General features: G+C 41.8%; 1 long non-coding RNA gene across 1 annotated transcript in view; it reads left to right on the top strand.

The window, feature by feature from the left end:
• The window catches only part of LOC121290782, a 122808-nt gene extending 96645 nt beyond the window's left edge, over nt 1–26163 (top strand). Inside the window, exons 2-5 of the long non-coding RNA XR_005945878.1 lie at nt 12699–12813; nt 19432–19590; nt 20438–20695; nt 26105–26163. This is a non-coding gene — a long non-coding RNA (uncharacterized LOC121290782). The remainder of the gene's footprint in view (nt 1–12698; nt 12814–19431; nt 19591–20437; nt 20696–26104) is intronic.
• The last annotated feature ends 784 nt before the right edge of the window (nt 26164–26947 follow it).

The following is a 26947-nucleotide window of genomic DNA, read 5'->3' as shown; positions in this document are numbered from 1 at the left end:
CCAGTTGATCCTAGATCTTCCTTTCCCACCCCTTGGTACATCTTCCTCTCCCAAACACAGCTGGACATTTCTCTCCACCCTCTGAACCATCATCCCTTGTGAGAAGACTGTCAACGTTGACTTTCCAACCTCTGTGGCCTGCTTCGGAGCAGAACCATGTTCATGAGAATCCACCCAGCATGCCCTGTACGTTCCTCCAGTGTGCTGTTGCTGTTGGGCTTCAGCATCTTCTGTTCCTCAGATGTTCACAACGTGAACAAGGCCCTGTCGGTAAATCCTAACTTCTGTCATAATTGTCAAGATACGTTCTGCACCAATGTGTAACCACGCCGACATGGGCGATGATTCAGCAGGGCTGGGAAGGACGGCTGGGGGCGTGGGTATGAGTCCGGCGAGCTGGCCTTATAATGATATGCTCATGTATTAAAATTAGGTTTCTGACATCCGATTGTGGGAATGCGGTCCATCATCGATGGCTGAGCAATCGATCGCAAACTGGTCTCACGACGTCGGGAAATTGATTTCTGGCCTACTTATCATATTGTCCGCTCACACAGCCAAGCTCACCGACGCCAGCAGCATGGAAAATTCCGCCCATAGAATATGTCACCATTTTCCACCCGGCGTGTAGCACTTTGCAGCTTTCCATGTTGCATTTCATCTGCTACAATTCTACCACTTATAAATTCTGTGGATTTCTATCTGTAGTTGCGTGGCTCTTCATCAGCCTCAAATTTCCTTTTTGTTTAGTATCTTATGTAAATCTGACAAACTTGCATTAAGTCTTTGAATTCACGTCATTTGTGATTTAGTAATGAACTCGCATCTGTTGTTGATAGAAGATAATGCTGTGCACATTTAGAAAGTTTTACTAATGCCCAGTACACAATTGCATCAGTTCTTGGCAGGAGCAAGGGATTTTCATCTGATCAGCTCCATGTCCCTGCTTCTAGCACAAAATTAGTGTAATCACTCTCTGTGACCACAGTAAATTGTAGTTGGTCTGTCTGTGGTAGTTTATAACCCTGATTCTCAGCCATGTTAGAGAATGACTATATAAAAATAATATTAAGTAAGTAATTGCAGATTTCTAGCTCATTGCTTCACAATTATAATCAAAGAAAACCAATAATTACAAAATAAACATCTTATCACTGAATTTTTGTTTAATTATGACCACTAACTAGAAAATATCCACCAACTAGACAAGCTAACTGATTAAGGAGCAGATATGCAATTTTGAAAAGTAGAATACTGCAATAACTAAACAAGCTCAACAACAATAGGGCAATCAGCCCTTCATTGGCATTAGGCTTCATACATTTTACATGAATTTCCTCGATGTTATCAGTGGTGAATAAAATGGCATATGTTAATCAAACAAACAAGGTCTCCTGGTTAGGGGACTGCGATGTAAATCATTCATTATTTAATTGAGACTCAAGTGGGCACATGCCATGATTAATTGTCTCTGTTGTAATCACTCCTTCATGTGCTCTTGTCTATTTAATTGCTAGGCCAACTATCTCTCCTTCAGCCTGAATGTGTTCCCTTTCCCATTCTCACTATCTCCTGCAAGGGTGTCTAATTACAAATGAGCTTCTTTCCCTGACAGACAATTCATGTGATCCTTTAAATGTCTCTGTTGTATTATGCAGGGGGTTACGACACCCATGACCCATCAACAGCCAATAGGTTGATTGCTTGGGAAATTGAAACATGTTGTGGCACACATAAGTTTGTTCAAAGTGATCTATTGCCTTACTTAGTGTACAGACTAACTTTTCAGCCTTCCTGATTACTTGTTATGTAATTTGGCTATGCATCACATTGCTTCGTCAATCTGGATGTAAAACTCATGACTTGACACGAGTGTAGGGTAGTACTAAGTCAATGAGCCGTGTCTCCTACTTGCTTGAGAGTAAAATTAGTGACGTGTCTATCAATGTGTGTCAGAGCTAATCCTAAGAAGGATTTTGTTACTCATTTAACCGATCCTCATATTTTTCAATGTTTTCAATGGTCCTTTGTCTGTATTTGCCCTTTGTGTCTCATTGTGGCAACCCATGGTGTTATTCCACATATCAAAACAGTTTGATACCCCGGTATACAGATACCTCTACTCCAATTAATTCGCATTGCATTGGTTAAAAGTTCATGTCAAAACTCATGTTAGAAACACTCTTTGTTCCATACAATACATGGGAGCTATGTGGGCATTACAAAACTTGATGCCAGAGAAACTAACATGGGGATTACAAGTTTTAAACTGGTATTAAAGTTAGTTTTATTTTCCATTTAAATCCTTATTATCAATCCAATTTCAGTGTCTTATTGGTGGAATGGAATATGACAAGAAAAGTGCAAAATGTTTAAAATAATGAATAATGCATGTTTACTTTTGGAACAACTGAAGTAACAATCTACATTGGTGCCTTAAACACACAGCAAAATGACATTTTGCTTTCACAGAAGCTCACATCATAGGGACATTTTACCAATAATGCTCTATATGACTGATGTTAAAATGAATTCCCCATCTTTTAATACAATGAGCAGTATACCAGACTTTACAATGTACAACATGTATTAATATTTCAATCAATCTGACCTTTTTTTTTAAATGAGTAATCCTGATGAGAATAAATTATTCATGAAACAGATGTTGGTTAAATTCTTTGTCAGCCCTCTTGTTTGAAATAAGAACTTCTGGCCCCACATGCCTCTTCAAGAAGCAATAATTTATGGATTAAAGGTGGGATTGTCTTTTCAGAGAATTGTAGTCTTGTTTCAAGAAAGGAATCCATGTAATAACAAAGGCAAAACAGTGAAATGTCAAAGGGGATCCAGGAAGCATTTCAAATGGTTAGCAGGACTAAAAATGAATCATTATTAAGAAGGAAGAACAGCCAGAGACTATGAGTGTTTGTTGAAATTTTTCAACATTCCTCTGATCTCTGTACTTTCATAATACTGGTTTGGATTTAATGGTTAAAAATAATGGCGAGGCTATTAGTCCTCACCAATATTAAAGAGCAAGTTGGACAGCAACTTCTGGTAGGTACACACATGCAATTAAACATGGAAATTAGGAAATTGCTGTCTGAGTTTCCATGCTCCTCTCAAAGCTTTTTTATAATAGCACCTCACTGAAAGGCTTGGCATTGAAATTCATGGAACAGCAGGAAATTGCTGTAGTTACACAATATATGCTGACTAAACTCACCAAATAAAGTTAGGGCTTGTTCTAAGGTAATTTAATTTATAATAGTGTAATAAGTCTTAATTACTGCCAAACAGCTTCCATGGCAATTAAAATGAAATTTTACAAGTGTGGTGTCTCATTCCTTTAGATTTTAATTATTGCTGGAGATTTTTAAAAAGTTAATCCTTTGCTTAACTTTTTCTGCCTTTCTATTTTATACCTCCCTCTTAATGCCATCTTTCCTTCCTCTGTTTATTTTGTTTTCTGTCCATGCTTTGGCATTGAGTTAATTATTCTCACTTACATTTCCTGGTTCAGACTCTATGTGCCTCATTAAGAATACTTCAGTTTAATTAGTTAAGGAGATATACCATTGCCTTCCCTTTTCACATGGATCCCAGATTCCACCTAGAGCATGTTGCATTGAAATGGATTTCTAATAATCACACGTTCCAATGCAAAAGCCCATAGAAAGTCTGTGGGTGTAAGTTTAATGGACAAAACAAAAACAAAAATACCTGGAAAAACTCAGCAGGTCTGGCAGCATCTGCAGAGAGGAGCACAGTTAATGTTTTGAGTCCCAATGACCCTTCAAAAAAATTAAGTAAAACTAGAAATGAGGTGAAATATAAACTGGTTTAAGGGGCAGGTGGGTGGTGGGGGTGGGGGGGTGGTGGTGCTAGAGCTGGATAGAGGGCCAGTGATAGGTGGAGATATCCAAAAGATGTCACAGACAAAAGGACAAAGAGGTGTTGAAGGTGGTGATACTATCTGAGGAATGTGCTAATTAAGGGTAGAAAGCACGAAAAGCAAGGTACAGAAAACAATGGATGGAAAAATAATGGAAATAGGTGGGAAAAGAAAAATCTATATAAATTATTGGAAAAAAAGGTTGAGGGGGTGGAATCAGAAAGGGGATGGGGATGGAGGAGAGAGTTCATGATCTGAAATTTATGAACTCAATATTCAGTCCGGAAGGCTGTAAAGTGCCTAGTCGGAAGATGAGGTTCTGTTCCTCCAGTTTGTGTTGAGCTTCACTGGAGCAATGCAGCAAGCCAAGGACAGACATGTGGACAAGAGAGCAGGGTGGAGTGTTGAAATGGCAAGCAACAGGGAGGTCTGGGTCAATTTAGTCTACTGCAATTGTTGCTCCCAATGCGGTTTCCTCTACATTGTAGAGACCAAACGCAGATTGGGTGACCGCTTTGCAGAACACCTTCGGTCTGACCGCGAGCATTACCCAGACCTCCCTGTCGCTTGCCATTTCAACACTCCACCCTGCTCTCTTGTCCACATGTCTGTCCTTGGCCTGCTGTCTTGTTCCAGTGAAGCTCAACGCAAACTGGAGGAACAGCACCTCATCTTCTGACTAGGCACTTTACAGCCTTCCGGACTGAATACTGAGTTCAACAATTTTAGATCATGAACTCTCTCCTCCATCCCCACCCTCTTTCCGATTCCACCCCCCACACCTTTTTTTCCAATAATTTATATAGCTTTTTCTTTTCCCACCTATTTCCATTATTTTTCAATCCATTGTTTTCTGTAACTTGCTTGTCCTGCTTTCTACCCTTAATTAGCACATTCCTCAGATAATATCGCCACCTTCAACATCTCTTTGTCCTTTTGTCTGTGACATCTTTTGGTTATCTCCACCTATCACTGGCCTTCTATCCAGCTCTACAGCCACCACCAACCCCCCACCACCACCGCCCCCCCCCCCCCCCCCACCCCCAAACCAGCTTATATTTCACCTCTTTTCTATTCTTACTTAGTTCTGTTGAAGGGTCATTGGGACTCGAAACGTTAACTGTGTTCCTCTCCGCAGATGCTGCCAGACCTGCTGAGTTTTTCCAGGTATTTTTGTTTTTGTTTTGGATTTCCAGCATCCACAGTTTTTTGCTTTTAAGTTTAATGGACAGCTGGTGCTGTTCATTTGTTGATGACTGCAAAATTCAGGCCATTATCTTTTTACCAATGCTTGGGTTCTGAGGGCAGGATTTTGCTACAATCAGTGTTCCTGAAACAAACCTTCATTCCCCTATTATCAATCGCACAAGGTGAACATGTTCCGTAACTGGGGAGAAGGTAAGAATTGACAATTAGTAAATGCACCAGCTACTGGCATACGTAACTTTGCTTTTAAATAATCTTTAGATTGGTCATCTTTTAATCATGCACCATTTGTATTAAATGGAGCTGCGTAGGAGAGCATTTGAACATTACTGTCCATTTAAAAAATAAATAATAGTTTCTATTGCTCACTAATTAGCAGCTCTGTTTGCAGCCTATATTCACTGCCACTTATATATTGTGGTGAGTCAGCAGGCTGGAAATATATCTATACTATAATGAAATTGCAGTTGTGTGCACTTCCTGTTATGCCAATAATTACCTCCTGTCATGTCACACTTTTGCCATCATACAGAGGACTTTTAATATAAAACAAATGTGTTTCTAGCACACTGATGCTGTGAGGGTGAGTCATTTTCATAAGGTCTGTGTCAGTTGTTCATGTGTAGATTCCCAGCCATTTCCTCCTTGGTTTGTTCACAATTGCTTTGGTTCTGATTTGCTACTGTCTTACTTTGAATGAGTTAACAAAGTTTGATGGTGAAAGTTGTTGATAAATGTGTAAAAGAGAGAAAATCAGCTCCAGTCATTTTGTGATGGTTTATTCCTCAAACTGCAAATTCATATCGACTGTCAAAATATAAACTACTCATAATAATTTCAATTCATTTCTAATTGACTTCAGGATGGACTAATTACAGTAACTGACTGCCACATTTCCTACAATACAACAGTAACTGCACTTTAAAAATACTTCACTGGCTGTAAAGGGCTTTGAGATACCCTGCAGTTAAGAAAGGTTCTATATCAATTCAAGCTTTTCTTTCTTTTGTTAATTTCACAAGGTATTTCACAAGATCCAAATTTGGCCCATGTCACTCATTCAGCAGAAAAAGCCTACAGTCTCCCCATCATGATAACCAACTTCTTTGCAAATGTTTCCAGTAACTCACATGTCAACTGGCTTATGGAAACAAAATGGATGACTTTGTGGATGTGCTGTACAAACAGGGCAACTCATCCAACAGCTGCACATATTGGGGAAATGTGAGTGAGCACAGATTAATGAACGGATAATCATGGACAGCACATCCAAGAAATGCATGACTGACGAACAATATTGTTAAAATCAACTGAAAATCTACATGTGGAGAGCATGCTTTGGCCCTGCTCATATACCATGTGTGGTAATTATTGCCTCCAAATTTATTTAAAGGAGACACCTCTCAATAATACAGTTGAGCTATAGGTGTACAGTGCGGTTAGCTGAGCACCTCTTTAAATCACTGCTTAGGAGGTCAGCTCCTTTCAGTATTGTCCTTATTTTTCAATAGGAATATCTGTATTTCTGTACCATTTTTGTCTCCTGACACAAAGCAAATGATTGAAACGTGTTGGAGTCTCCTTGATAGCTACTTAAAGCCGTGCTGCAGTTTTTGTCAGTGACTGTTGGCACAGCTGCAGTTCTGAGAGAACTCATTACTTTCCATAAATGGGTATTCCTATGGGTATACGACTACTTGTGGTTCCTGAGAAGGCAAACAAAGATCACAGGAGGCATGAAAGGCAGGTGAGACTATCTTAAATATTGCATGTGGACATATACTTGCACCGACCCTAAGGTCTTATATTTGGACCTGTGTGAAGAAACCTGCCAGTGTTGATCAAGCTATCAGTCAACTCTACATCCTCCTGCTGCCAGACTTGGTGACAAGTGCCAGCAAATGGACCACTCAAATGGTTGTCACAGTAACAGCTATTTGAAGTTTGATCCATAAGAGTCTTACCAAACAACGGCAGAGTTCACTGTAATTCTCCAAACCATCAGCTTACAATTTTATCATGTTGGTAACCAAAGTATTGTCCAGCAAGGACTTTGTCAGCCCACCATGTGGGTGTAGTATAAGGGTCTGGCACACAAAGGGTTAACATGGAACTGAGTACAGTACTGCCCACACAGTGATTTAAGAGAACACATGAACCGCACCTAGGGGTCAATGTAGTGTTGGACGGAGCCATGTATAGAAGGAAGCATGGAGACAGCTCCTAGACTGGACCTTTACTGTATCCACACATTATATATAAAATATATAGGCACTATATATATAATATATCTATATATAGTTTCTAGTAGTTAATAAATACTTACTGTGGAACTACTTAAGATTCCAACCATCATAATAAGACTTACCAAACCACATCCAACACCTTACAACATGGTGGCAGTGAATAAGAACATAAGAAATAGGAGCAAGAGTAGGAATGAATGAACTAGAACATGACGGCCAAACTTGCTCTGTACAAAGACAAAAATAATAATTAATTAAAAATTAATTGGGACTGAGCAGGCAGCTTTAAAAGCCATGCAGAAGTCAGGATTCTATGCTTCCAAGACCTGAGAACATTGCATGAAAGCAGGGAAGATTCCAACCAGTCGATCCAGGCAGCCATTTTTGAAAAAATTTAAGTGCTGAGATTGCGAATGGCATCATTGCAGAAGCCCGCTAAAACCAGCAAGCACAGGAAAACCCTTTGTGCAGAAGTGTACAGCAGCACCACCTTTGATTTTCGGAAAACCCTTAAAGCTGAACCTACAATTTAAAAATGTTAACCATGGATCAGAAATCCACATTTCCAGATCAGTTTGGACAGATCAATCACAAAATTGGGGACTCTGGAGAAAGAGATCCCTTAGATACATTGCTTCAAGTCTGGATAAAAAGTCGGAAGCTGAACAAGCTAACATACTGCTTTATTCATTAGGCCTTATAACCAACAATATAATAGCTAGACAAGGAATCAATGAATCATCTACAAAATTTTATCAAGCTTTAAAATCATTCGATGCTTATTTTAATCTCAGAAGTAACAAAATCCTTGAAAGGGCTAAATTTAATAAGTGTGTCCAGCAGCCAGGAGAACATGTCGACTCCTTCATTAATAAACTGTACAGAATGGCTGAACACTATAATTCTAGTGATGAAATCTGAGCAAATCTGGGATAGAATAGTTGTAAGAGTGGTGGACAATGGACTCTCAGACATATTTCAAGTGAAGAAAGATCTAATCCCTGAGGAAGCCATCCACATTGTAGGCAATCTGAAATCCATTTGCAGCACAGACCCATATTAAGGGAAGAAAGCAAATTGTGGTACAAAGAAAACCCCACTGTCCAGTTAATGAAGCAGCACAGAAACAGGGGCACTCCACATCAAGGGAAGCAATACCCTACCTGACCAGGAGAGTGACCATGCCAGTGAAGCAAAGCGCCCCCACAGGCCAGATCAATGTCCTGCAATTTCAACCCAATGCTTTCAAGGTAACCAAATAGGACACTTCCAGAAGCTGTGCAAACCCAAGACACTAAAACGCACAGAAGATCCCAAGAGGATTCATGAGGTCGAGACAGCATGTCTAGAGAACACACAACCATGCTTCTTGGGTGAGGTCAAAGCTCCTGGATTTTCATTCTGGAATTGGGACATTTTGGTCAATGGACATCTCACAAACCTTTAGTTGGACATGGGAGCCAGTGCCATGGTCCTATTGGCCAGAGAACCATGGCCGGTGATCCAAAAGTTGATGCCACCTACAATGCATCTGTGCAGAGCAGGAGGCATCAAAACCCTAGTGAAAGGTACCCTGCAGGTGACACTCAGGTACAAAGACAACACAATCTGAGAGACCCTGTTCATGGTCCAACATCAGGACTGTTCACTGCTCAGCTGAATAGCTGGTGTCGACCTTAACCTTTCACAAAAATTTGACGAGGTCAACCAACAAGGGCCTGGCTCCAAGTATAAAAGGGAGTTCCCAATCCTCTTTACAGGATTGGGGCAACTGAAGAATGCAAACATGATCACACTGAGGGAGGATGCTAAACCTGTGTGCCTGTTTATGCCACACCACTCATGGAGCAATTGCAGCAACAGCTGGACGAGATGACAAACATGGAGGTTACCTCCCTGATCACACCACCAACCACATGCTGTTCTGGGATGGTCCCAGTGCCAAAACCAAATGGGTCCATCCATATTTGTGCCAATTTGACAGAATTCAATAAACTCAGAGAAGTAGTCAGAGAAGTGCACCTGACATCCTCAGTGGACGAAAGCCTTTCTAAACTCTCTAAGAACATGGTGTTTTCCAAACTTGACTCTAACAGTGGCTTTTGGCACCTTCTCCTAGACAAAGAGTCCAGGTTGTTGACCACATTCATTACGCACTTTGGCAGATTCTGCTCCAACCGCCTGCCATTTGGAATCACCTTGGCATCAAAAATATTTCAACATACAATGTTGGCCATTTTTCAAGGCTTACAAGGGTATCATCTGCCATATAGGTGATGTTTTGGTTCATGGAACAACAGTGGAGGAACATGACAATAGACTCACAGCAGTCCTAGAATGCCTGCAGGAAGCAGGCCTGAGGCTGAATAAGAAATATAAGTTCTCCAAGACATCAATTCAGTCCTTAGGACACACCATCAGAAATAAAGGCATCACAGTGGACACATGGAAAACAAAAAGCTATTCATGAGTTCCCAACCCCATCCTTTATTCCAGACATCCAGAGATTCCTGGGGATAGTGAGCCAGTTGGCCAAATTCTTACCAAATCTGGCACAGGTCACATAACCTTTGAGACATCTAATTAAGAAAGATCGGCATGGTGCTAGGAATCACATCAAGAGCAAAAATTCACTCGCATCAAAGCGATGCTTCTCTCAAATGACATTCTGGCCCACTGTGACCCATACCTGCCCACCACCATAGCAGCAGATGTTTCACCCACAGGCCTTGGAGCTGCCTTATTTCAAGAGCAACTGGATGGGAGCTGATGACTGATGTACTATGCTGCCAGAGGACCGTCGGACACAGAGATGAGTTAGACTGTCATCGAGCAGGAAGCCCCCGCAGTCATGGGGGCATGCGAGGAATTTTCAAACTGCATCATTAGCTTAAAAGTCACAGTTGGAACAGACCATAAGCCACTGTCTCAGTGCTAGACAAGAAGGAATTGGCAAAGATGCCTCCAAAAATCCTATGCCTCCTGAGGTTCATCTATGAGGCGGTATACTTCCAGGGCAAAAACCAAACAACAACAGACACACTTTCCAGAGCCACAATGTGTCTTCCCACAAAACAATTTGTCAGTCTGATCGGGGAGCTTGAAGCATACACCCCCTTGACAAGGAGACATCTACTAGTGACCGCAAGTAACCTCCAACAGATTCACCAGAAACAAATGAGTTATCATTGGCCATTACTGCCAAGAAGGGTGGCCACAACAGAGACTAAGCAGTGGCACGATGAAAGCTTGGTTCGAACAACAAAAACACTTTACTATCATTAACGATCTCCTGATCTACAATGAGCGGCTGGTCATCCCAGTTTCCCTTCAGCTGGAGATCCTCGAGAACTTACACTGGGGCCCCCTTAGCATCACCAAGTGCAGGACATGGGCCCAATCTGCTGTCTAATCACCAGGCATTTCCAGGGCAATTGAGGACACAATAATGAACTGTCAGGTGTGTGTGCTGCACCAACAGGACCATAGGGAGCCCCATATCTCAACACTGTTCCCTACCAGGCCATGGGAGAGGCTAGGCATCGATTTATCTGTCTTCAACAGCAAATCGCGCTTGTAGTGGTGGATTACTTTTCCAGATGTGTTGAGGTGAAGCAACTGTGCACATCAACCACAGGTGCTGTAGTTAAAAACACGGAAAGAGATGCTCGTGAGCCACTGCATCCCGGACAAGATTGTGTCCGATAACGGCCCACAATTTTCAAGGGAGTACTTCATCCAATTTTCCATCACATCCGGCTTTCACCATCATATCAGCTCCCAAGATACCCGCAGTCAAACAGGGAAGCCAAAAGAGGGGTCCACGCTATAAAAGCCCTCCTAAAAAAGAACAAAGACTTCCAAACAGTACTGTTAACCTATAGGTCCATCCTGTCACAATGTGGCCTAGCCCCACCTGAGCTCCTGATGGACAGAAAGCTCCGCACACAACTCCCAATCCTGCTGAAGAAACTAATACCGGGATTGGTAGATCAGGATTACCAGGACATCCAAGACAGAGAGCAATCCGATAGACAGGAGCAGGCTTTCACCTACAACAAAAGGTATCACACCAGACACTTGCCACAATGACAAAAGGACAACAAGATCTGGATTAAAGACCTCGAGAGAGAGAGAGGGCACTATCATCTGGAAAGACAATGACCAACCTTGGTCATACCCGGTTGGCACCCCAGAGAGTACAGTCAGGAGAAACAGGAGGAACCTCCTCCTCATCCCTTGAAGATTCCCTTCCACTGTACAGTGGAGAGAAATTGAGGAAGACACCCAGATGCCAGAACAACCTCCAATCAAACAAAGTTTACCTGCAGTGACAGAGCCTAGCACCCCTCTGACAGTAGTGAGAACAAAATATGGAAGTCTCCAGACCACCAGAATCTATGAATTCAGAGACTTGAAGGGGGTGGTGCCGCGGGGGGGGTGGAATGAGCTAGAATTAATGATGTAATACATGGGGGAAATTGGAATAACTTGTAAATACATTGGATAAACATTTGGGGGCAAGTGTGCTATAAGGGCCTGGCACATAAAGGGTTAATGTGGGACTAATACAGTACCACCCACACAGTGATGCAAGAGAATACATGACCTGCAATTAGGGGTCAGTGTAGTGTTGGACAGAGCTGTGTGTAGAAGCAAGCCTGGAGACAGCTCCTAGATTGGGCCTTTACTACAACTATAAATATAGTTTCTAATAGTTAATGAATACTTAGAGCAGGATGTGGGGGCGGTTGGGAAGCCGACTTCTGCAGATGATCGAGGCCGGAAGGCGATTTCACGCTGGTGGACCAATTAAGGCCCACCCAGCATGAAATGCGAGTGGCAGTGCTCAGCGCTGGCTGTGTGGGTGGGGGGAGGAGGGCGAGCGGGGTGAGCGTGAACTTCATGCCTATGCGCGAGTGTGCACTTGATAATCTCCCCGAAGCACAGGGCTGCCTCAGGGAGATGAAAATTTTTAAAAAAATAAAGAAATGAAAAATGTTATGAGGCATGTCCCCTCATGTGCTCACCTGAAGTCAGCACGTCACTTTACACTCGAGCGGCTCGGGCGCATGCCCACCGGCCAAAGTAAAAATTTTGCCTTTAATGTTGAGCTACTTAAAACTATGAGTACCTGAATAAGACCTACCAAATTACACCTAACACCTCACAACAGTGGAGGCATGAAAGCACCTGTTTTTAAACATATCATGCCTCTTGTTTGTGTGGATGTTGAATCTGAGGCTTTATAAAGTAGAAATAAAACGCAACATGTCAGTGGGGCCTTCAGAAAGAAAAGATAAAATGGAAAGGAAAAAATGGGATGTGAAACATGTTTTCTTTCGTTACAGCTCCCAGTGGAGGCTTAGAGAACACCACAGACTGAGGCCTAGCAAAGAGGATTGTCCTATGTGCAGAGATTGAACACACAGACCTATATCTCCTGGAGCTTAGAAGAATTGAGAGGTGATATAATTGAAAAAATAAAATCCTTAATGGGCTTGTCAGGTAGATGCTGGGAAAATGTTTCCCCTGATTGAGAATCCTAGAACACAGGGTCACAGTCTCACAAAAACAGGTCGGTCAATGAGGACCGTGATGAGGAGAAATATCTTCACTCAAAGGGTTGTGAATCTTTGGAATTCTCTATCCCAGAGAACTATGAATGTTCTGTTGCTGGGTATATTCAAGTCAGAGGTCAATTTGATTTAAGGGAGTTCAGAAATATGGGGATAATTCAGGAAGGTAGAGTTCTTTTTTATTTACTTGTTTTCAGGATGTGGGGGTTGTTGACTAGGCCAGCATTTAGTTGAGATAGATGATCAGTAATGTACTTGTTGAATGGCGGAGCAGGTCCGAAGGATGAGCTCCTATTTCCTATGCCCCTTTGTTCAATGATGACTATAACAGGGATATCTAACAAATGTGAGAGATCACAACAAAAGGCAGGGATGCGGACCAAATGGTATAGCGAGTATGTTAAACACATCAAAGTAATCAGAAGTAGGTAATTAATTTCCTGTGAGGAAAACCAGTTGACTGTATGAGCTGGGAGTAATGATACTTCTATACCATCCTCCTAATCCGAGTAAGTACCAAATTCCGAGCTCCAGACAACCCACTTATGTACTTAAATAATTTGCCATGGAGGCAAATAAATTTCTAGCTCCATGCTCCAATGGCATTATAATTATTTAAAGAAATTACAGTAGAATTTCTGTTATCCAGCAGTCTACCAACTGGAATTCTCTATTAACTGGAATTCTGGGGTTGGATCTGTTTTTTGATTGGAGGTACCAAACTCGCTGGTTGATAATTATCTGTGAGCTGTCCTCGCTATGGTCCCAGCCTCCCACTGCTCTGCAGCAGCATTTCCCCTCAATGCCACTCATTATATTCACGCTCTCATGAGACTTCAATACTCAGGTGATCATCCTGGAGCTTTCTCACTTGATGAAAATGAGGAACTCACCTTACTTCTCAGTTAACTGGCATATTTGATTAACTGGCACCTCCCATTCCGGAACCATGCCAGATGACAGATTTTCCTGTATTACATTTTCATGGTGTGGCCTTGCTGTTAATAAGCAAATAATACCCACTACATTCCACCTACAACAGTCAGGGCTAAGACAGTACAATAATTTTAAAACATAGGACTAGATTTTCACTACCAAGATGGGTAGCTGAAATTGGGAAATTTTCTCATTGCACATAATAATTTCTCCTGTCTCTGCTTCTAAGGGACCAACATTTAGTTTAGCTACTCTCTTCCTTCTTATATACTTGTAAAAGCTCTTACAATCTGTTTTTATATTCTTGGTTAGTTTGATCTCATATTCTATTCTTCCCCGTTTTAGCGACCTTTTGCTGGCTTCTAAAACAGTCCCAACTTTCAGACTTACCTCTATTCTTTTGCAACCTTATAAGCCTCTTCTTTTAACCTAATATAACCTTTAACTTCCTGAGTAAGCCATGATGGGCCTTTTTGCTGAGTTTTTGTTTTACGATGGGATGTTGAATATTTTGAATTGTTTCTTTAAATGTTTCCCACTTTATTTACAGTCATATCTTTTAGTCTATTTACCCAATCAACCTTAGCCAGCTCTCCCCTCATAACTGGCTTTATTTAAGGTAAAGATTCTTGTTTCGATCGGAGAATGTCGCTTTCAAACTTAACATAGAATTTAATTGTATTATGATCACTATATTCTCAGCCGATCTTTTACTATAAGATTGCTAATTAATTTTGCCTCACTACACAATGCTATATCTAAAATAGTAATATCCCTAGTTGGGACTAAACTAAATGACTTAACAATAAGTTCCATTTATATTGCAATAAATACTGAAAATGCTGGAAATACTCAGCAAGTCAGGCAGCATCTGTGGAGAGAAAACAGAGTTAACATTTCAGGTCTGTGACCTTCATCAGAATTTAGAAAAGTTAGAAATGTAATAAGTTTTAAGCATGTGAACGGTGATGGAGGTGGGAAAAAGAAAAGGGAAGATCTTTGATAGGGTGGAAGGGGGACAGGTTAAATGACAAAAAGCTTCATTGTCCAAAAGCTAAAAGGAGTGGTGATGGGACAAGTTAAAAAAAAAACATGTGCCTAGAGGAGGTGTGAATGGCAAATCCAAAAGCAAAGTAAAGGGATTAAGAAAGAAACAAGAGGAAAAGAAAATTGAATTAAAAAAAACACAAAACAAAAAAGGGACAGTGGTTATGATCCAACATTGTTTAACTCAATGTTGAGTCTGGAAGGTTGTAAAGTGCCCAGTCAAAAAGTGAGGTGCTATTCCTTGAGCTTGCATTGAGCTTCGTTGGTAGATGGGAACAGACCAAAGTCAGATTGGTCAGAGTGGGAGCAAGGTAGAGAATTGAATGACAAGTGATAGGGAGCCCAGGGTCTTTCTTGCAGTTTGAATGGAGGTGTTCCATAAAACAGTCATGCAGTCTCTCTGGTCTCCTCTGCACGTGCATGAGCAGTAAAAATACCATACTAAATTGAAAAAAATACGAGTGAATTGCTGTTTACTTGGAAGGAGTGTTTGGTGCCTTGGATGGTGAGAAGGGAGGAGAAAAATGACAGGTGTTGCATCTCCTGCACTTGCATCAAAATATGTTGTAGGGAAGGGCGGGGATGTTGGGGCTGACTGAGGAGTGGAGCAGGGCATTATGGAGGAAATGGTTCCTTTGGAATGTTGAAAGGGGAGGGCAGGGGAAGACATATTTGGTAATGGCGTAACACTGGAGTGTTGGAAATGGTGAATATAGCAATCCTAAAACCCTCTGGGAAGTATGGGCTTCATCAGCTGTGGCCTCTTGTCCATCTCCCATTTCTTTTACTCCTCTATTAGCAGACATTTCTTCAGCCATCTAAGCCCCAAGCTCTGAAATTTCCCCTCTAAACCTTTCAGTATCTCCGCATCACTCTCCTTTTTTAAGACTTTCCCTAAAACCTATCCCATTGACCAAGTTTTTGGTCACGTGTCTTAATAAGAACATAAGAAATGGGAGCAGGAGAAGGCCATTCAATCTAATGAACCTGCTTCACCGTTCAGTAAAATCATGCCTGATCTTCTACGTCAACATATCCACATATTCCTTAGCATACAAAAATCTAGCAGTGCCAGTTTTGAATATATCGTCAATGACTGAGCATCCACAGGTTGCTGAGGTCAAGAATTCTAAAGATTCAAATGCCTCTGAGTGAAGGAATTCCTCTCCATCTCAGTCCTAGATGGCTGACCTCTTATTCTGAGTCTGTGACTCCTAGTTCTTGATCTCCAGCCTGGGGAAACACCCTCCTAACATCTGCCCCCTCAAGCCTCTTCAGAGTTTTAATCTGTTTCACTGAGCTTACCTTTCATTCTTCTAAACTCTAGGGAATATAGGCTTAGTCTACTCAGTCTCTCCTCATAGGTCAATTCTTTCATCCCAGGAATCAGTCTAATGAACTTTAATTGCACCCTCTCTGAGGTAAGTATATCCTTCCTTAAATAAGGAGACCAAAACTGTACATTGTACTCCAGGTGTGATTTAAGGCTTTATATAATTGCAACAAGATTTCTTTGCTCTTATACTCCAATCCCTTTATAATAAAGGTTGAAACCCTCTTCTTTGGCTTGGTTTCAGTTGTTCTCTGAATATACCCCTGTGAAGCATCATGTCAGAAATTTTATGACATTAAAGGTGCCACATAAGTACAAGTTCTTATTGTAGAAGAGCGGCTGGTCTGCTACTGCCTGTTCTGGGTCCCTACCAGAGTTGAATTTCTCTCCCAACAACTTGTGGTCTATCTGCAGTTCCTGCAATCTGTCTTCCTATCTTTCTATCTCTGTCTCCCCACAGTGAGTGCTGACTAGGTTACACAATCTGGACAATGAAAAGCAAAAGCTGGAAGTTTGGAAATGGGAAGATGAAAGGCAGCAATAAAATAAATGCAATTAGAAGTAACTCATAAAAAGGAAGCCAAAGTTTAAAACTTACCTGCACAGACAGCAAGATGCCAGAGCGAGGAGAAAGCCTTCAGATAGTTGTTCTACAGACCCACCTTGTGACCAGAGTGTACAATTACAAATGGAAGTTGACAACTGAATAGAAAATGATGACATGCCAAATTGCAATGGGAAAAGTTAGCACAAAATTGTGACCAAAAACAACAATGGGAAATAAGGATTGTGGACCAGAAATGTGTGCGAAACATTAAAATGAATGGCAGATTTTGATGGTGTTGTGAAGTAGGTGTCCACGCTTTGCTTTTTACAGAGAAACATAAATGAATGATCTAGATCTATAGTATTGGCTGTCACAATGGTTGAAAGCACTAAGGCATGACAAAATACACTAAGTAGTGGTTCAGTGACTGTAAGCTTGGGTGGGATTTTCCGTGCCCATTGGCGGGCATGAGTGGGAAGGCCAAAAATCGATTTCATGATGTTGTGAATGGTGGGCCGCCTTTCCTGGCACCAGACATTGGGAACTTCACTTTAATCCATCTGCACTGCTCATAAGTCCTGCTCATCAGAATCATCCCCTCACACTGGATTGTCTGGGCACACAGACATGATTACACGCTGATGTTATTTCACAACTGAACATAAGTAACGTGCACCTGGCGAGCTGCACTTTGCTCGGGACTTCGAGGTTTGTTTGCCTACCTTGCTTCGGGCAGCACTCGCAGTCACCAGCGCCAGGTTTCGCAGGCATCACCACATCACTTTTAGTGGAGCTCACGGGCATGTCTCTACTTGCGAGACCAGCTGTAAGGCGAGGGTGGCTTTTCAATGACTGCAGGGCTACGGCTTGCTTGGGGAAGGGAGGCTATCCCAGTGTGTCTGTGGGGACACATGTTGATCTGTGTAAGTGCTCAAGAGGGTGAGGGCTGAGGAGGCAGTCTCCAGAGGAGATGAGGCCAGATAGAGATGTGAGGGTGTGTGTGAGAGAATGAGTCATTCCTGTTACATAAGTGCCATAGAGCTTGAGCTGGCAGTGAGTGAGGTGCCAGTGAATGATTGATGAGATGGTTGCCTTACCCTGATCATTCACCTTCTTTCTGCAATGGGTGGCAAGCCACTTCTGTCAAGCATCGGCACTGGCCAACACTGCCACCGCCTCCAAAGCCAGAGTGCTGACACTGATGGGCCTCCTGCAGTCACAGCAGGGGTAGAAGACATCACAGCAGCTGTTTCCAGGGATGCATCAATGAATCGGGGGGCTGCAGTCTTCTTGCCTTTTGAAGCCATGTATTCTGTGCAGCAGACCTGGGCTGGAAGCACTTAGAGGTGTGCGCATGGCTGCACTTTAAATATGGCGCCCGGCATGAAGAGGCAGCCTGCTGATGGTCTGGCAAGTGAATTGGAGGCTGGCCACCGGAAATACGGCGTGTTTCTTGTGAATGCATGATTAACAAGGTAGGTTTGGGATGATATGGCGTGAAAACTTGCCATTGCGGCCAGCAGGTAAATAAAATGTCCTTTTTCCCACCCACCACTGCACTTAGTGCAAATCTGGAATGATTCTGCCCCTTGTGTTTTAAAATGCTTGGATTTTGAGGTCTTCAAAAAGGTTACCTTCATATGGTACCTTTCCTATCCTCCAGGATGGTGAGTTACAAATAATGGATAGCCTCTGAACTTCAAGCGCTGTTGTGCAGGTGAATGTTATGCACAACAAACAGCAAATGAACAAATGCTCAGAATTTGTTTTAATGGTGTTAGTTAAAGGAGGAATATTGGCCAAGACAACTCCCAGTTTATTCTTCAAATGCTGCCATGGGATCTTTGGCATTCACGAGATGGGGAGTTACTTTAAAATCTCATTTGGATGTTGGAACCTCTGAAAATGCAGCACTCTTTGCATTACATATTGAAGGTCAGCTTGGATTTCTGTGCTCACATTGGTCATAGGGCATGAACCCAGTATGTCTGATTCAGAGACAAGAGGAGTACCAATTGAGTCAGGCAATTCATGATTTGTATTTGTAAAGTCAAAATTTCTGTCAACACAGTGACAAAGATAGTCATGACATAGGTTATCAGCCAAGAAGGCAATAGTGACTATGAAACATATGGTCATGGGCCAAACAGACAACAATAGCCGGTTTGCCCGCATCAAAATGTTCAAATGCTGTAGATGCGAAAAACTTCCATCTGTTAAATCATTCAGAATGTGAGCAAGCAGCTAAGACATGGAGTGAGCCTTCCTGTAGGATAACAGTTCAGTCTCAGGGCTCAGCGAGTGGGCATTTAACTGATAGCAAAGTTTCCTGTCCTATGTAGTTACTTAAGACTCCTATTCATTCCTGTTACATAAATCAGAAGCCCGCTGTTAAAAGAGATGCTCTTTCCTCTAATTTTTCCACTCTGTTTATTTTCTCAGGCCATTACCTCATGGATAAGAAATATACAAAAAAACACTAAGGAATGAAAATAGATAAAGTGGGAGAAGCATTCGGACTGGGCCTGGAGCTGTGAGCAAATGTGAAAGCCAATATTTAAAGAAGTTTAAACTCTTAGCTCTTTAAAAAAAAATTTAAATCCTTTTTCTTTATTTGTTTTCTTTTTCTCTCTCTCTCACAGATACTTCAAACCCACAAACAGCAAATGATTCACAAATGAAAAGGGATACTTAAAGGGCGGTGATTCAGAATTCCATTAAAGATGCCCTTAAGGGCCTGTCAGGAGCCGGGAGCCATAAAGAAAGCAGAATAATATCTCACCAGTGATGGTGCTTTCCAGGTGGTTTTTCGCTCCACCTCGACTGACTAACGCATGCAGTGCTGATGAGTTATGACCCTTTCACATTCGGGAGAGGACTGCCGCAGCTTATTCTCTGCACTTCAATAACCTCTATTTATTCAACATTTTAAAAAAAAGCCCCACACATTAACAAAAGCTCTCAGGTAGCCTTCTGTAAATTCAATTTAGATCATATTCAGAACATCAAATTTACAAGAAACAATCATTTTGCAGATGCTGTGACACACAACATTAGAGCTACAAAAAGCCAGAGCTGGACAGCTGGCCATGATTTGCATTCTGTGACTAATTTATAGCTGACTGACTTTGTAATTCCCACAGAAAATTAGAAAGCTTCCACAATCCTGACTGAACTAGTTTGTAATTGTTTCCTCTTCCATTACCCTTTGGTTGATGCCTCATGTTGTGTGGCTGCCTTGTGATTACGGCCACCATTATATATTTTATACATGTATAATAGTGATTGCAGTCAGGAAATAGCTTGCATAACACTGCAGGATAATGGTCACTGTAACAATGGGTTAGTCTTATGTGATCATTTTACATAGTAAAACATAGACCAGAGTTTTGAGCACCTTGCTTTAAGTCACAATTATACCATTTCCAAATGATGCGTCAATACTCATAATGTTATTTAAATGGACTCCTAAAAAGTCGCTTCATTATTCTAAGGAATAAACATATATGACAATAATTACTGTTTGATAGTCCTCAGCAGGCGCTATGGAGGATAGTGTATGGAAATATGCACTTTAAAAATATGTTTGTACATTTGGTATGACACACCCCTAATTCGCAAATTCATTATTTTGTGTCTTTTTGGCAGAAAGCAGAGGTGACATAGTAACTGAAACATGGTGGTCTTCAGTGAACACACTGGCCACAGTGCTATTGGACTGCGTGTTTAAAGACATCGCCGCTGGCGAAAAGCGTGAGTGGATTATCAAAAACTCACACAGACTTTGCCCTTCATGTGCTAGAAAAGAATGGGGGCTTCCCAGCTGAGCCTTAGCCTGAGCCTGTCCTCACTCATCAGCCATGATCAAAAGCAAAGGGATACTTTCCATTCCCACAAAGTGCTCAGGTAAAATGTTTTCCTGTCATCTATGGACAAACTCTACCCATGCATGGGTCTGCATGCGCTGCCGGAAAGCCCTGAAGAAAATTGAAATTATAACAAGTGGATTTAAATCTCTGCAGGAACATCAGCGTTCATGGTTGATTTGTCGAAGCAAATATCTTAGAACATTTCAAAACTTAATTGTAACAAGCTGGATACTTGCCCTGATCCATAATCGCTAATACGTGTGTGGGGCTTATGAAAACTCCGAAATAGGCCCAAAGAAAGTATAGAGATATTTAAATTGCTTATGTATAAATGTACAAGCCTCTGATACATGCAGAGCCAAATATAGTAAATTCCATACAAAATCACCATTGACTGGAATAGTTGCATGACTGTGCATGGCAGATACACATCTACCTCTTGAGATTTGTGAGCTTCATGGCAAAATTTTTCTCAATAAATATGTTTGGAAATATAAATGCTGTCTATGGGAGGAAAGCATTTAACAGCAATAAATGCAAAATTTGATCAGTTTCTTTCTTTAAGAAATGAACATTCACCTGCATTAGCGGGAGGCAGTGGCATGATGTATCGTCACTGGACTAGTATTCCAGGGACCCAGGATAATGATCTGCAGACCCGGAATCAAATCCCACCATAGCAGATGGTGAAATTTGAAGTCAATAAAAAAAAATCTGGAATTGAAAGTCTGATGATGACCACAAAACTGTTGCCAATTGTCATAAAAAATCCATCTGGTTCACTAATGTCCTTTAGAGAAGGAAATCTGCTGTCCTTACCTGGTCTGGCCTACATGTGACTTCAGACCCACAGCAATGTGGTTGACTCCTAAATGCCCTCTGAACAAGGGCCACTAAGGATAGGCAATAAATGCTGACCTAGTCAGTGATGCCCACATCCCTAATAAAAAATACTAATCCACATTAGCAAGAAAATTACTTTGTAGCAATGTCCCCGATGCTCTTTTGAAACCAAAGGCAGACAACAGGTGCCTTCCCTGCAAAAGGACCCCTTCCGTTAACTGTAAACAGATTCCACTGTTAGATCAGAGAGAATGTGAGGTGGATTTCCCTCCTGCTGCTGGGCGGGGGGAACTAGGTTCAGGATGGGGTTTCTAGCCATCACCCCAACCCTATTGACCTCGACCCATCCATCTGGATCATGGCTCACCATCTTTGCAAAGTGAGCTCCCAGCAAAACACTACCACCAAGAAGTGGCCTGCTACTGTCAATGAGAAAATTGAGGGCAATATTACAGCAAGACCACTGATGTTGCGGTAGACAAAATCAAGGAGAGGGTCATCTTACACCTGGATAGAGGAGCTCTGAAGGGGCCTACAAAAGTAGATTGTTGGGTCATGAAGAGAGGGAGAGGCACCTATTATCATTTACTCTCCATCCAAAAAGGGTTTCAACTGCTAGTGTTTGTGGTGGGGGTGGGGATGGAGGTGGGAAGGGGGGAGTGGTGCGGAGGGGAGATGTGGGTAGAGAATGAAAAATTTAGATTGGGATAGGGATACCAAGCTTCTCCATATTTTCCTGCATTTTCTATGGCTATACCACTTGATTTGGGATGATCTGGCTGAGGAACGTCCTGGCCCTTTCTCAATATTTAATTAGAACATTAATCAGAGCTAGCGTGTCCTCCTGGACTAATTTTCATCATTTAAAGGGATTGGAGAGGAATTTTCCAGTTTTTGGCTTCCTAATTTACCTGGGATTTTATCTAGTTTTGCACCCCTCCTAGGAGATTAGGTGGCTTTCACGTAGAATAGAGAGTATACATATTATGATGGAGAAGACATTGAAGACATTGTAGTTGTGTGGAACATTGTGGATGGAACAGAATATCTTTCCTTGTCTATCATTGTCATATGTTCACTTTGCCAACCCAATTAGAGGTATAACTCAAAGAGAGATGCTTGGATAGAACTGCTTATTGGTTGGATCCTGTGAGGCACATTCCTGCGAATTGGGAGAGCTTTGGTGAGATTAAACAGAGATACAATGGGATTAATTACTTTTAATGGAATTGTTTGAGAATCCACTAGATCTGGAAAAGTCTTGAACTAATAGAGGATTCATTGGCTCTTTTAAGCATGAAGAAGCATGAAGAGGCTTTAGGCATCAGCGCCTACATTTTCACTCATTCTCCAGTGTGATTTTGCCTGATTTCACATGGGATTGCAGAACAGAATCCAACCCTCACTGTCTGTGCTTCCACATGAAGAATGACTACTTAGGCCAGACCTGGAGGTTTCCAGCATCTGAGGAACTAAACTCCAGCACATGGCATTGACTTTAAGAACAGATCCTAAGTCAGAAAAATGAAACCAGGACAATAGCTTTGGTGCTGTTGAATGAATCCACATTAGTTAATGGTTAAATTTCCATGGACTTCCCCATCAGGATATCTATATTAGCTCATTGCTTATTCTCAACCTCAATGGAGTTGACCGCCACTGGTTTGCACCAAAGCTTCCATATAGCTCAAAAGCATTAGAAGTAAATCTACAAAGCATTGACATGTTCATGAAAATTAAAGTTTAATATTAGGAGAACAGAAATTCTGCTGGTATAGTCAGAAAGTGAATCCAATGGCAAGCACCATTTTTCAATGGATGCTGGATTAATCACAAAGACAATAACAAAATCTTGGAGTTCACAGGTTCTTCCTGATTTAACCGTCTGGTGTACAATCAGTGTCAGGGAAAGCAAGTTTAGCACAGATAAATAATTCTTTCCATCTACTTTGTTGTAAAGGATCTAACAGTTGTCTGCTTTAGGTCATGCTTAGTCGCTTTGTTCATCTTCCAATTCAGCATAGCTCTGCTCTTTGTTTGCAGGGAATTCACTGCTTCATGATAACAGGACCATTAGATCATGAACTTTAATTTTAATCAGTGGCATGTTTTGAGAAGCCTGTTCCAGCTCCCTAATCTAATATGGGTATTTTAAAACAGGTCACTAATCAAAATCAGATTAGTTTCTAACTCCCCCTCAATCCGTCTCTACTCTTGTCAGAGAGGGTTATATGGGCTCCACTATATTTATGGTGTCAAAACAGGACTCCAGAAATATCTAAGCCAATGTTTTCCATAAGTATCCTCTATCTCAAGAAAAGTAAAGAAAGACAATAAAGATGCATATCACATATGAACAGTCCTGACACAAACAACATCTGAGGAAGAGACAAGAAGTGAGTTTGGTATTTTCTAATCAGTTATACTCGAGTTTCTCCCAGAGGACATAGTGTGACACCAGAAGGGTCAAGTGCATTAATCAAACTTTTTTACCTAACCCGACAGTGAATGGCCAACCCTTCAGCTTTTTAGATTCTAACCGTGACAATGATCGGTGCGAGTTCATTTTCAAACCAATTAATCCACATAGCCTGAAACTACTTGTCTGTCTCAAAGTAAGTCAAACTCATGTAACCTGAGACAGTAGAAGGACATTATATCATTGGCGTCCCCAAGCTCCAGTGCAGCACTTTGCTTATTAATATCCTTTATTTTAGAAGCATTTCCGCAAAGGTGAAGTATGTGAGAAAACTTGTGTAAGGGTTAATTGCTAACACTCCAAGAATTAACATTGTAAAATATTACATTTCCTATCTCTTTAGTATTTATATTCCATAAAAAGTACTGATAAAAGCAGGAAGCTGCATTCTGAACAAACTAGATTATATTATTAAACAAACTGTAAGTTTACTAACATGATTCCTGGGATGAAGCGATTCTTCTACAAAGAGAGATTGAGTGTGTCAAGTTTAGAAAGATGACCCAACTGAAACATATAAAATTTTCTTGACCGGGTAAATGCTGAGAAAATGTTTCCCCTGGCTGGGGAATCTAGAACACAGGGTCACAGTCTAAGAATGAGGGGTCAACCACTTAGGATTGAAATGAGAAGAAATATCTTCAGTCAAAGGATTGTGAATCTTTGGAATTCTCTACCCTAGAGAGCTGTGGATGCTCAGTCATTGAGAATGTTCAAGACAGAGATTGATAGATTTTTGGGTACTAAGTAGCACATGGATAGTGCAGAATAGTGGAATTGAGGTAGAGATCAGTCCCGATCTTATTAAATGACAGAACGGGCTCAAAGAGTAATATGGTCTCCTCCAGTTCCTATTTCTTATGTCCTTATGCTACAGACAATACAAAACCTGAGTGGAACAGACCCAATTAATTTCATGAAACGGCCACAAATCATGCAGCAGACCTCTCAATTACATATGCAAAGGGATAATACCTGCCCTAGGTGGCTGTCAGGGGTGGCTAAAAAATCACCCCATCCAATATGGGATCATTCATGTAGCCTTGCAAAATTGGCCTCTCTTCTCTCCTCCTTTTGAACCCAGAAAACAGATGCAATGAGATCCAATTTCTACATGTATATATTTCTCAGTTTCTTGTTGCCAGCATGATTCTGTTTTTTTATTATTCATTCATGGGATGTGGGCTTTGCTGGCTGGGCCAGCATTTATTGGCCTTGAGAAGATGGTGGTGAGCTGCTTTCTTGAACCGCTGCAAGGCCATGTGGCGTAGGTACACTCACAGTGCTGTTAGGAAGGGGAATTCCAGGATTTTGACCCAGCAACAGTGAAGGAACAGCAATATATTTCCAAGTCAGAATGGTGGGTGACTTGGAGGGGAACTTCCAGGTGGTGGTGTTCCCATCTCTCTGCTGTGCTTGTCCTTCCAGATGGTATTGGTTATGGGTTTGGAAGGTGCTGTCTAAGGAGCCTTGGTGAATTCCTGCAGTGCATCTTGTAGATGGTACACACTGCTGCTACTGTGCTTCAGTGGTGGAGGGAGTGAATGTAGATGTGGTGGCAATCAAGTGGGCTGCTTTGTCCTGGATGGTGTCAAGCTTCTTGAGTGTTGTTGGAGCTGTACTCATCCAGGCAAGTGGGGAGTATTCCATCACACTCCTGACTTGTGCCTTGTAGATGTGGACAGGCTATGGTGAGTCAGGAGGTGAGTTTCTCATTGCAGGATTCCTATCCTCTGACCTTCTCTTGTAGACACAGTGTTTATGTGGCTAGTCCAGTTCAGTTTCTGGTCAATGGCATCCCCAGGATATTGGAAATATATAGAAAAGATCTTTCTATATTTTTTATACCACCCATCTCAGACAAAAATGCTTAAACTATCTGTCATATAGAGTATTATAGTGTCATGGTTATGGTCCTGGACCAGCAATTCAGACATCATGGGCTGAATTTTATGTTTCAGATCTGCAGGCAGTGGGAGAGGTGGGTAGCGTGATGGAACCTAAAAGTTTCAGCAGTGTGTTTGTTGGTGGCTTTTTAACCCTGCCATTGTGTTTGTGCCTGATTTCCTGACCAATTAGAGCAAGTGGGTGAGTGTGCTGACAACTCTCATCAATCTCTTTCAGCTCCACTGATGAAAGGAACCCTACGCAGATCAACCTTGAAGAATTGTACATATGTATAGACAGAGTCAAAGCCTGCAGAAATTGAGTCTCAAGGCAAGGCCGCACCTCACCTCTTTGATGTGTCTCTGGAGATAATGCTGCAGGCCTAAGGGCCCACAGGGAGATCCTGTTCCCACAAACAGGAGGAAGAAAGCCGCCACCAATAATAAACGGACATGGCTGAAGGTGGCTGAGGAGGTCAGCAGCAGGAGTGTGAGGCCTGGCTCCTGAATGCACTTCCGCTAGGGGGCTAATGACCTGATCAGGGCAGGAAAGGTAAGTGACATGGTGCATTCAAAAATCATGATGTCCATTTCACCCCAAGCCCCTCACTCTCCCATCCTAAGCCAACTCCTATACAGCACTTCACAGACCAACACAACTTGTAGGTCTATCCGTTCCTCTCTGTCAAGATACCTCCTAACATTCCCATCAGGCCAACTATCTCTAACACGTGCCCTCGATGCAATGTCACACCTTACCCCTCACAGCAACCTCCACATTGATCTTCCATCCTCTCAAAGCATTCCATTTCTCAGCCTCATGAGTCTCTTCTCTCTTTCCTGATAGGAGAAGAGAGCACAGAAGAGGCAGAGAACCAGAGTCAGCTTCACTTTGACAGTTGTAAAGGTGGCAATGATGGAGATAATGCCTGGCAATTGGAGATGGAGAGATGGGGTCTCTCAGCTACCTGATGTCAGAATTAAACATCACAGTCACATGGCGTGCGACATGCTCTTATGTTCAATTGTTGTCTGCAGGCAATGAAAAATGATAATATGCAGAATGATGACTGTGCACAGT

The sequence above is a fragment of the Carcharodon carcharias genome, chromosome 18, assembly GCF_017639515.1.
Source record: "Carcharodon carcharias isolate sCarCar2 chromosome 18, sCarCar2.pri, whole genome shotgun sequence".
Lineage (NCBI taxonomy): Eukaryota > Metazoa > Chordata > Chondrichthyes > Lamniformes > Lamnidae > Carcharodon > Carcharodon carcharias.
Note: the sequence above shows the minus strand (reverse complement) of the source record. Positions and strands in the feature narration are given on the sequence as shown.